The following is a 12,302-nucleotide window of genomic DNA, read 5'->3' on the forward strand; positions in this document are numbered from 1 at the left end:
TGTGGTGCTTTTTAATGAACCCTGGTGGTGGCTGGTGAACATGACTGTACTAATTAATTTGTGCTTCCCCATTGTCATCCTCTTTGTTCTCAGGGACCAGGACAACCATGTATCCAGACTCCGTCCTGCCTGCTACAATTCTCTAGTCTGATAATGGAGCCAAGTAGCTCCAGGTCCCAGAGCAGAGAGGAAGCCCTGGATGCAACAATGAATTTGTGGGAATCTCATTACCTGTCATTCAGGGCTCTAAGGGGCGGGGCCTGGGCCCTCATCCAATCAGAGACGGGATGTGGGAACTGTCCAATCAGGTTCCACAGAGGAGGCGGGGGGTGCAGCCTTCCAGGATCTGGCGAGGCCTGTGTCTTTTACTCCGGCGTGTTCTCCAAACTCGGGTCGTTCTCCGTTGTTCCTTCTTATCTGCTTCGGGGCTAACGTGACTGCTACAGCCTCTGTCACCCTGTGACCTGCAGGTACTGGGAGGTCCATAGAGAGGACTCTAGGACTCTGAGCGAGGCGAGAAACGGTGAGTGTGAGGGGCCTTTTGTCCCCAGGAGGGGGAGAGGGCTGGTTGGAACCAGTGGGAACCGGCTGTTACCGGATCCCGGCCTCCCGGCGGTCAGCTCGGTCTGCACTGGCGCAGCTTGGCCTTCAGTCTCCTGCGGCCACAGGAGTGGGGCGGCCGGGGGCGGGTCCCTGGGCGTCTTGTTCTGTCCCTATGTGGTGACTTTCGCCCAGCCCGGAGCGCTTTCAGGGCAGCTCTGCGCCAGCAGCCCCGCGTTCCTCCCAGATTGTGCGGGGAATCCCCACCCGGTGTGCCGGATTCGTTCCTACGTGGGAGGAGGTGTGGATTGTGGGATACTCTGTCCCTTCTTTCTCCTGTTAAAAATTAATCTGAGGCATGCTAAAACTTAAGCAAACAGCTATTCATGAATGATGAAGCCTGCAGCCATGTTTTCTGGTTTTGGGAGTTCACCAGAGGGGCTTGAAGGTGCATGAGGAAGCAAACCAAATTAAATGATTGTGTACAGTTATATTGTCGCCTTATTTGGCCTGTCTAGGTGGAAATTTCCTGGTTATATAGTCATAAGTTAATTGCAGGTCTGTAGTGCGTTAAGCCTGAATTTTGGAAAAAGAAAACCCACTCAGTGCGGCAGTGCAAGAACCTGCAAAGCAAAATGCACTTTAGGCACACAGGAGAGTGTAGTGCAGTGTCTCCTGGGAGGGTGGTCATTGAGCACGTCATTGGGTAGGATGGGGGTGGGAGGATATCCCAAGTAGCCTGACTTGACGCTTAAGTCAACATGTCTGTGCTACAGTCAGCACTGCCACTCCCCGAATTTGTCACCTTGCAAAGATTTATTCATTTATTCCAACTTCAGTTTTTTTATTAACTGCAAATACCAGTTAGAGCTTAAAGATAAGAAAATATTTCAAAAGGGCATGAAAAATGTGGATTGTGAAGAAATGTAGTTATATATTCCATTTGTTAAAAATTCTCATTTACCTTTTTCTTCCCCAAAGTAAGATCTTTTCAGGTGGTGATTTCAAACAGAATCCCAGGGCTTAGCTTTGGGAATGCTGCCAGGGAAAATCTGTCTTCCATCATGGGTGTAAAACATAAATATGTTTCCACAAAAGACTGTGGTAGATGAATTGTTGAATTATATAGATTCATGAAAGCATCAGGTTTTTTTTTTTTTTTCTTGGTGGAGAAGTAGTGACAGTGGATATCTTTGTTCTGTAGCCTGTTGCTTCGGTGTCTGAGTTTAATGCTAAATTTTATGAGATGTGACTTGGCATCTCCCAGAAGTGTTCACATATGATTAATTGTTTACTAAATTATTTGTTGTCATGGAAATAATTCAATGGCCTGTTTTTGTCTGAAAGGTATACATAATTTTGTTTTTTCCTGTTGAGGTATAAAATGTCAGTACCTTATAATATTCTTCCCTTCTGTAAACTCTGTGTTTGAATGATTTTTCTGGATTCTTCCAATACTGCATGTTTTCTCATTTAAAACTAAGTGAATGACCCTGACTGGAAAGTAGAAGCCTGAGCCCAGTGACTCCAGGCCAAGCCCATCTGAAAAAGGAGGTCATTGAAGGCCCAGTTAGTTCTTGGGGAGCCTACTCTGCAGGTGTCCCAGCCTGTTTATACCAGCCATGGAAGGAGCACTTTATACTAAGACAAGCTACAGAGCCCTTGGCCGAAGGCAGATGTGGTCAGTGTTGGGATGGAAGGGGGTTGGGAGGCTGCTTGTGAGGATGGAATTGTTGTTGTCCTGGGGCTGTTTCTAGACATTATAAAATAAAACAAATTCAAATTTAGGTAAAAAGTTACTTAATTCTAAAGGAATATTGCAACAGGGGAAAAACACCAACTCTGATTTTAAAAGATCTCAATGTTTAGGCAGAAAACGGCTTTCTTTTATAGAGAGGAACAAAGAAGGTGGGAGGGGGAGGAAAAAAATGAAGGCTGGCAAAGTCAGACTGTAGATCACCCTGCAGTCAGCCTGTTCTTAGGAGGGGCATAGAGAGGGGTTGTATGTTTTCTTAGGCTGACGGTGGGTCAAAGTTTAGGGACCTGCAGGATGGAGAGGAACCTAAGCAAAGTTTGGTTACCACATTTTTTTTTCCTTTTTTTTTTTTTTTATTGAGACAGAGTCTCACTGTGGCACCCTGGGTAGAGTGTTGTGGCATCATCATAGTTCACTGCAACCTCAAATTCCTGGACTTGAGCAATCCTGCCTCAGCCTCCCAAGTGGCCAAAACTACAGGTGAGCACCATGACTTCCTGCTAATTTTTCTATATTTAATAGAGACAGGGTCTCACTCTTGTTCAGGGTGGTCTTGAACTCCTGAGCTCAAGTAATCAATCCTCTTGCCTCACCCTCCCTGAGTGCTAGGATTACAAGCATGAGCCATGGTGCCTGGCCTTGGTTACCAAGTATTTTGATTTGATCCCTGAAGACAAAATTGTTCAGCTGATTGGGAATTTGCAGTCTGTGTCTAGTTTTTGATAAATAAAAAAGGAAGCAGCATCTCAGTCATAATGGGAAGAATATTTCTTTGCAGGGAGCTGCTCTTGAGAACACAAAGGCTGGGGGATTTTTTTAATCACAGCTATTTACCAGGATTACCTGCCTGCCCCATCTCCCTGTACCACTTTCCCTTGCCCTATACATCTATTCCATTTGGATATTTCTGAACTGTATGTTTTATAACAAACTGGTAAACATAGGTACAGTGTTTGGCTGAGTTCTATGAGTAGTTCCATCAAATTAATTGAACCTGAGGAGGAGGTCATAGGATCTGCAGCTTACAGGCTGTTGCTAACAAGAATAGATGGGCCCCCTGGGCTTGGGACTAGCATCTGCCCTGGGGGTACTGCTGTAGGACTAAGCCTTGAACTTGTGGGATCTGGGAAAACTGTTAGTGATGTCGGAATTGACTTGTTGGACACCCAGTTGGTGTTGAAGATTTGGTGTTAGCAAATTCTACATATTTGATGAAAGAAGTAGTATCCGATAAAAGACATCACAGGGGCCTGGGCTGGAAGGAAACTCTGGGTGTCTCAGGGAAGGGAGGCTCTGTTCTCCTGCACACAGGGTGTCACACTGTGCATTGTCCTATGATTCCAGGTCTTCTCCCAGGGTAAGAGAAGAGTGAGGACTTAGAGGGAAGGAGTTCTGAGAACAGACCCCCTCCCTCACCTTGCTGCCACCACATGATTTCCACCAACTTAGGGACATACCCAGTAGGCAATGCCATGGCCATGCCCCTCCCAGAACAAGGCTGCAACCTCAGGAATCACCACAGTATCTTTGCTTTTAGGTTCCTGCCAAAAACCTACACAGTGCCTAGAGGCTTGTTCCTACCCCGAGACACTAAATCTGTAGCAGCAAGTTGGTCCTTCCATCAACCTAGGCTTCTAGACCACTCAATCATAAATTTATTTGCCTGCATGGACACAGGAGTGAGTCAAAGCATAGCAACACTTGGGCCAGTATCTGCAGCACAGACCAGTTCTGCCACCAACTTTGCACTATCCCCCCAACACAGGACCTTGATAGCACTTTTCTCCCTTCTGCCTTTTTTCTCACAGACTCTCTTTATTGTGTACACAGTGTGCACAACACTACCCCTCAGCTTCCTGTATCCATTACCTCCTAGAATTCAGATGTCCATTAAGTTCAAGACCATGGCCTTAGAGATGGCTCTTGTCAGTGCAAATACAAATTAGAAATGAGACAATCCTTCAACTTGAAAATAAGACAAATGATTTTGCTTTTCTCTTTTTCTAAAGCATTTAATTTAAAAAAATTTTGTATGTAAACTTCTTGATCTTTTTGAAATATATTTAAATTATTTGAAATGATAAATACACATTTTGTCAGTCTTTTGAGTCAGAAAGATCTTTCTCTAAGACTTGGGAACAATTCCTTTAAAATATAAATAGCAATAAAGACAGCACCCTCTCCCACAGAAACTGTAAGAGGATGGGAGCCTACCTTCAGCAGGTACCTGGCTGAACTTGTAACTACCTTCAGTAATGAAGACATGAGAAGTTTGTTTTTCCTTTGAATGTAGCCAATTGGCAAGCACAGATGGACTCCCCAATTACCAGGTGAATATAGCATGAACCATATATGACAAATGGTGCTGTCTGGTTTTCTACTCAAGGACTAATTATGGCAACTTTTCTTTCTGTCTTTGCAATTCTCTTAGCAGATTGCTTGGGAATTACTTCACATTCTGGTTTAATTGTGTAATAAAACAGTTTTCTTAAAGTTCCACCATTTTTGAGAATTTTGGGGGCATAGCAAATGGTTTGTGTTTTTAATTATATTTTCCAAACACTGTCCAGAATTATCATACACAATGTAAACATATAAGGTGCTACCATCCTTCACTGTAGAGGGGACTTTCCTGCGCAGGCTTCTAGTCACAACACACAATTGTGCAGCAGTTGTGCACACTGCCCCCAAAATCTGTAGGTGGGCTGATCCCTCTGCCTATTTGGGATCTACGGTTCCTCCTAGAGCAGTTAGACTAGATTTCTACAAAAATAACTTCACAGAGCAGAAGTTATTCTCTTTCAGTCTTCCTAACTTCCAGACCTGAAACTAATTCAGAGAACATGGGGCCTGACAGCAAAGCCAGGCTGACATGTGTGCATTCAGTAGGCCTGAGAATCTCCACTCCCTCCTCCATTTTCTCAAATACCCACAAACGTGCAGAGGACACCTGCTGCTTCTCAACAAGCCCCCCTTCAAGACCTAAATGTGCAGCTATAATTTCTGAATCCAGGTCCTGGGGTTTGAGAAAGAAAAGAACTTTCATCTGAGGATTGCAGGCCCTTTTAATTATCATGCCCAGAAAGACAATAAAATGAGAGCATAGTCATGTCATCATCCTCCCTATGAGTTATGTATTCATCTCATGAAACTAATTGTTATTGCCACAAGTAACTATAAATTAACCTAATAATGCCTCATTAGACACCATAATTCACATCCTATAGCTTAACAAGGCATAGCCAATCACTAGTCCATGTTGTTTTTGTCAGCATGAGAATTCTTTTATTTTTTTATTTTATTTTATTTTATTTATTTTTATTTTGTTAATTTTAATTTTAATTTTTTTTTTTAATTTTATTTTTTTTCTGAGACAGAGTCTTGCTCTGTTGCCTGGGCTAGAGTGCTGTGGCGTCAGCCTAGCTCACAGCAACCTCAAACTCCTGGGCTCAAGCGATCCTTCTGCCTCAGGCTCCTGCATAGCTGGGACTACAGGCATGTGCCACTATGCCCGGCTAATTTTTTTGTATATATTTTAGTTGTTTGGCTAATTTCTTTCTATTTTTTTTAGTAGAGGCGGAGTCTCGCTCTTACTCAGGCTGGAGCATGAGAATTCTTAAAAAACAACATTAATTCAGGCCACTTCCTGTTCCTTTTTCTTTTCTCTTTTCTTTTCTTTTCTTTTTTTTTTTTTTTTTTGCCTGTAAAATGTACTTGTGCATGCTGCTACTTGGAGTGTATATTCAGGGCAACTTAAACTAATACTCCCAGGTTGCAGTCCTCAACCTTGCCCCAAATAAAGTCTCTACTCTATTAATTTTGCTTCTGCTTCTTCCTTTCAGGTCAACATATCCTTCAGAACATGTTAGAGCAGCCCCCATGAGAGAATCTCTCATCTGGTCCTCCACTGGCTGTAACATCCAAGAATGCAGAACCAGGTTGATCCCACCTAGAATCTTCACATAAGGGCTGGCCTCCACCTAAGATTCACAAGACAGGGCTGTACTTTTAATTGAGCATGTACAGAAAACTCAGGGGGACATTTTCTGTATCATGAGAGCTCAAACATAGACATCTTAGAGCCCCTTTTTCAGAGTAGGGTCCTTTGGGTTTCCAGATGTTGCCCAGTGATCTGATGCAGTTTTGGGGAGGATCGTATGGTCATCCTGGTATAAACAGAATCTGGTGGCAGAATCTGTAAGTATAAACAATTACTTCAGCAGTGGGAGGTCAGGACCACAAAATATCTGGAACTATAATCACAACTACACCTGCCTGTACACTGTACTACTGAAGTAAGGTATTCTTATCTTTTCTCATACCCAAGAGTTAGCTGATTGGGATGGGTAATACTATACCTGGATTGAGGGTGAGTGGCTCCACCAGGGCAAGTTTATTCTCCATCCTGAACCCAAAGAGTCAGCCGCAGTCTCTTCTGACTGGATCACCATGGGGGCATCAGCACAGGCTCAGTGACAACCCACTCAGCAGCACCTGGATGTCTTTGAGACTTTGAGCTTGTCCTGTTCTGACTGGGGTCAGGCTGACAGCAGGGTCTAGTTGTCCTTTTGTCTCAGATGAAGAGGAATGTGTCATCCAGGTTTTATTTTATTCCTCACAGATTCTCTTTGGTTTGTGCCCAGATGGACATTGTTCCAGTTTTCTGGTTCTTGGGTAAAGAACAAGGAGGAGGTCTGGAGACACAAACTGATAGATAAAGCAATTATTTCCATTTTGTATGACCATTAGGAAAACAGGTGAAGCAGTCATGGTCCCTACCATCCGTGAACTTTTATTCTAGAGCAAATGGATAATGGCTGCATCATATGGTCAGTACAAAAAAGGGAGATGTACAGGGGACTCTGGCTTCATTGGGCCACTGCCCTTATGTTGTGTGAGTTCTGATATCACTAAATGAAGGGTTATCTATGGGCAGAAGAAGTTATTTTTGCTTTAACCTTGCTAAGAATAAATATTTAGTTGCTACCATAATTGTCCTAGAAACTCTTAAGGGTTTCAGTTAAATTGCCTGTTATAAAATAAACAAGGAAGTGGCTAAAATAGATTGAAATTGTACAAACTCTGGAAGTCTAGTTTCTGTTGGGCAGGCTTAGGAAGGACAGACCTGGAAATATCCCATTAACATAGAGATGAGAGGCCCAGGGCCTGCTTCCTGCCCAGCCCTGCCCAGATCCACCACCGTCTTCTGAGGCCTCATCCAGGTCTGGCTCGACCCCGAATCTCCCTTCATGGAATGGATTAAAGGGGATCACAGTTTTGGGTGGCTGCTGCTGCTACCTCCCCAGAGCTGGTGTTCACAATTTCCTGAAACTGAAAAGCAGATAAATAGAAGCAAAAAGAACTATATATTTGGGAGCCTTAATTTCTTTATTTATTAAAACAAATGCTTCTAGACACATACCACTGAGCAACCTATTTTCTATTCCTGCATGTGCAGTAGTTGCTCCACAAGTCAGAAGAAAGTAATTATAAATAGATCAATGAAAAAAATCCCTCTGAACTATACCCTTTCTTTATGTATTCCTCCCATCTGTCTATATTTAGCATTTTTCCATTTTTCGTTTCACTTACAATGGCAGAATAGCCTTTTTTTGAGGCAGGGTCTCACTTTTTCACCCAAGCTGGAGTGCAGTGGGACCATCATAGCTTACTGCAGCCTGAAACTATTGGTCTTAGGAGATCCTCCTGCATCAGACTTCTGAGTTGGTGGGACAGCAGGTGTCAATCACCACACCTGGCTAATTTTTAAACTTTTTGTAGGGATGAGATCACACCACATTGCCCAGGCTTGTCTCAAACTCCTGGCCTCAAGCAATCCTCCTGTCTTGGCCTCCCAGTGTGCTGGGATTATGGATGTGACCCACAGCACCCAGCCTATATTTAGATTTTATTCCATAGCTTTTCTTTTTATAATCAATGATAGAAAAACAGAAAAATAAATGGAAATTCTAGGCCCTTCATCTAAATCATGGGAATTATGGCACTCTTAGTACCCAATTCCCAGGCTGTTATGAGGATTAACTAACACACTGTGACATTCCCAGGACAGTGTACCATAACATACTTGTGAGCACATAGTACATGGTCAATAAACATCACATTAATGCATGTGTACATGATATTTTTCTGAATTGAGACTTACTCAGACATTGCTGCTGTCTCCAGCCTCTTAAATTTTAACGGGCTAGCAAAGAATGTCACGCTTCAGGATGGTGATTGATGGCTTTCACTTCGAACCCAAAACATTTACATAATGATAGGGACTTTGGGGTGTAAGGAACTCTGTGTGCTGTGCCTGCTGTCTCTAGCTAAGTGCTACTGATAATGGGTCTTGGGGAGCAACATCAGTGTTAACTGGGAACTTCTCATAGAAGCCAATTCATTGACCCCTTCCAAACCTACAGAATCACATTACTTAAGTTCCAGGATAACGAATGAATTTTGTGCTCATTGAAGCCTGAGAAACAATGCTTAGATAAGTGGTCCTCAGTGCAGTCTTCCATTAGAATCACATGGCCACTTTGAGGTAATGTCATCACCTGTGTGCTCCCCACAGACTCTCTTTTTCTGGGTGGGGGTGACCACGTGGTTTTAATTAAGAGTCCCAAATGACTGTAAAAGAACTCAGTCAAGCATGAGGGCCCCCAGGTACATTCATGAGTGTTGAGTTCAGACTTTGTTCCAAAGTGAGGTCATAGGATCTGCTCTGCTTGGGTTTGGTAAGGGTGGATCAGTGAGTTTCACATAACCCTTGGTACAGCAGAAATTGCTGGTGTCTTTTGAAGGGGAGGACACCAAAGTGTGGGAATGAAGACACTCAAATTTTGATTTTCCTGTAAGAACTCATTGTTCCTTAATCTCTTATGTGACAAGAGACAGGGTAGCATATACCTTTTCTGTACTTCAAGGCCCTTGTTTCTGCCTATGGATATGGTGGTAGCATGTGAAGGGGTTGTGCTGATGCTTTTAAAGGCATATTTTCAAGATTACAGGTGTGATTTGTCCAGATAATCTCACCAAAAAGAATCGAGGAGAAGGAAGAAGTAAAGGAGGAAATGGTTGGTTCTTAGATGAATGTGTCCCAGTTCAGGGGTTGTGTCCACTTTTCCTCCTGGAATGTCACATGTTTAGAACTTGCAAGTCTTTGCATCTCATCTTCTGATGTTTCTGTCTAATATGTTTATTTCAACTATTTTTTAAATCTTGTGATAGTCAAGGAGATCTGGAAATTCCTTCTCTTTCATGTGAGAGTTGTCTGGAAAGTGTGTAGCCACTGTTAGTGTAATGTTTCATATTACATGGCTGGATAATTTCTGGACAGCCCTGATATATCAGAGTCTTCCGTCCATTGTCTTCATCCAGGCTTCTTGTGTGCCATGGTAAATTCTCACCATGATTTTATGAACTACAATATTAAAAATGTTCTCTTTGTGACAAATATGGGAATATGAATGGTATGTGCGAGATTTCTATTGGAGAGGGGGTCGGGTCCTTGGATGTCAATGAGGAAGGGGAACATGTACTGTTGAAGTTCCATGTGGATACTCCAGCAGCTTTATGGAGGCCAGGATTAAGAAAATGCACATTTAAAGAGGATAACATTAATTTCCCAGAATAACTGAAAAAGGTGTGAAAAAGATGAATTAGAAGAGGCTTGCTCCCTAGGATGCAAAAAAAGACTATTTAAAACACTATTAGAGATTACAGAACATGGGAGATATGTGTAGTTTCAATTTTGCATAAAATTGATGTTTTTTAATGATTAAATTCAGGTTATAATTTACTTTTTTGTGGCCAGTAATCTCACAACAGTGATGTTTTGTCCCCTGGCGTGTATGAGCACCTGCTACCAATTTTTCTATTACAGCGGATGTTAATTTGATTCATTTAGTTAAATGTTCTCTGACAGATTTTTTCATTTTAGGGGTAAGTAATTTTCTCTTTATTTCTCTAATAAGGACCTTGGGGAGATTTACCAAGTGATGTATATAAGCCATCACATTTAATCTGGAAGCTCTTTTTTTCTTTAGATTCTCTAATAGCATGCTTTGAGAAATGATGGCTCTCATTTTTGTTTACTGATCAGATGAACTGAGATACACACAGGCTTTTCCACCTACTGGATGTTTGACAAAATATTCTTCTTGGTCCAGAGCCCTGGCATCACTGGTGAACTTGTTAGAAATTCAGAAACTGAATAGGCACAATGATTCACACCTGTAATCATAGCACTCTGGGAGACAAAGGCAGGAAGATCACTTGAGCTCAGGAGTTTGAGACCAGCCTGAGCAAGAGTGAGACCCCATCTCTACTAAACTATAGAAGAAAAATTGCTGGGCATGATGGCATGTGCCTGTAGTCCCAGCTACTCAGGAGGCTGAGGCAGGAGGACCGCTTGAGTCCAGGAGTTTGAGGTTGCAGTGAGCTATGATGACAACATTGCACCGTAGCTGGGGTGACAGAGCAAGACTCTGTCTCCAAAAAAAGAAAAAAAATCAAAAACTCAGGCTTCATGTCAGATCTCCTGAATCAGAAACTGTGTTTCAACAAAATCTCTAGTTCATTGTTGTACACATCAAAACTTGAGAGATACCTTTGAAATCACTATGATTTTCCATCTGAGAAATATACACAACTTATCCTGTACAGTGTAAATATACCAGCCAAAATGTGCATGCTTGTGTTGGTGCCCTTAATTTTATACTTTATTATCCACAGAATATCTACACTGGTTTTGTGGATCTTATGCCATGCTCTTTTCTCAGAGTTAGATAATACATTAGAAATATTAATGTGTTAAAAATTATTTTATTGGACATTTCCAGTCAATTATATTAGTCAGAACCAGTTCTCTTCACTTCGTCTTTTCTCCTGGAGTCAAAGATCTCTATCCATGGCCACTTGGTAAATTTTTTTTCCCCCTAGGAACTGTTGACATTTGGGGATGTGGCCTCAGAATTCTCTCCAGAGGAGTGAGCATGCCTGGACCCTTACCCAGAGGAGTTTATGTAAGGATGTGATGTTACAGAACTACAGAAATCTAGTCTCCCTGGGTGAGTATAACTTAGATGCACAATTCCTATTCCATACTAAGGATTCAATTTCTTTCCTTTATAAAATGTTTTTTGGGAATTTTTGCTTTGCATGAACAAGTTTCTGATTCTTCTTTTCAAAGAAAATTTTGGAATTTTTTTGACATAGAAAGGAAAATATTCAAGATATTTTATCTTGACATTAACCTTCCCATTTCTTGAGGTGATGTGCATTCTTCACTCTAGATTAGTGGTAATTCTAGAAATTTAGTACCATTATATGTTGTTGCCCACCCCTTAATATCCAACTTCTATCACCAATTTTTGATTCAGCAGTACTGGTCAGTGGATCTAAGAACCCACACATTTAATATCCTTCCAAAATACTCTAAAGGTTCTGTTAGGAGCATTATTTTGGGATTAACTTTTTTCATATTTTCTATAATGCTCTCTTCTCTAATGAGTACAGTACTAGGTTGGTAACTGGAGAACACCACTAAGAGTTATGATACCTTTTTCTAATAAAACAGGTCTGTCTGTCTCTAAGCCAGAGCTAATCACCTGTCTGGAGCAAAGAAAAGAGCCATGGAATATTAAAAGAGAGAAGAGGGTAGCCAAACACCAGGTAGGTGGGATGGAATGAAGCAAATGACACAGGTGAGAAGTCCAAAGGTCATAGAGGAAGCCAGACCTTAAATGTGGTTTGGGAAGCTCTGCTCCAATGGAAATGGTTTCTGAGAAGCCTGGATTTCTTTCTCTTGCTCTCACATAGGGGCATCTCCTCTCCTATGCTCTAAAATTCTCTAAATACTCTATTTCCTCTTCAGTGATTTTCCTGTGCATTTCCAGTGAGAGCCAAAGTTTTCTTTAGGGTTTATAAAGGACTGCATGGTCTTTGACCTTCCACGGCTTTGCAAGACGTGAGAGTATCTATGCATATTTTTGAGGAATTC

The 12,302-nt window shown here is 41.9% G+C and overlaps 1 long non-coding RNA gene across 1 annotated transcript; it reads left to right on the forward strand.

Annotated features, from left to right (window-relative positions):
- Window positions 1-457: 457 nt before the first annotated feature.
- Window positions 458-11,953, forward strand: LOC138382560 (uncharacterized). The gene is made up of 3 exons (XR_011233459.1): window positions 458-523; window positions 11,243-11,370; window positions 11,880-11,953. It is a non-coding gene; the product is annotated as an uncharacterized lncRNA (long non-coding RNA).
- Window positions 11,954-12,302: the final 349 nt, after the last annotated feature.

The sequence above is a fragment of the Eulemur rufifrons genome, chromosome 4 (genome assembly GCF_041146395.1).
Source record: "Eulemur rufifrons isolate Redbay chromosome 4, OSU_ERuf_1, whole genome shotgun sequence".
NCBI classification, from domain to species: domain Eukaryota; kingdom Metazoa; phylum Chordata; class Mammalia; order Primates; family Lemuridae; genus Eulemur; species Eulemur rufifrons.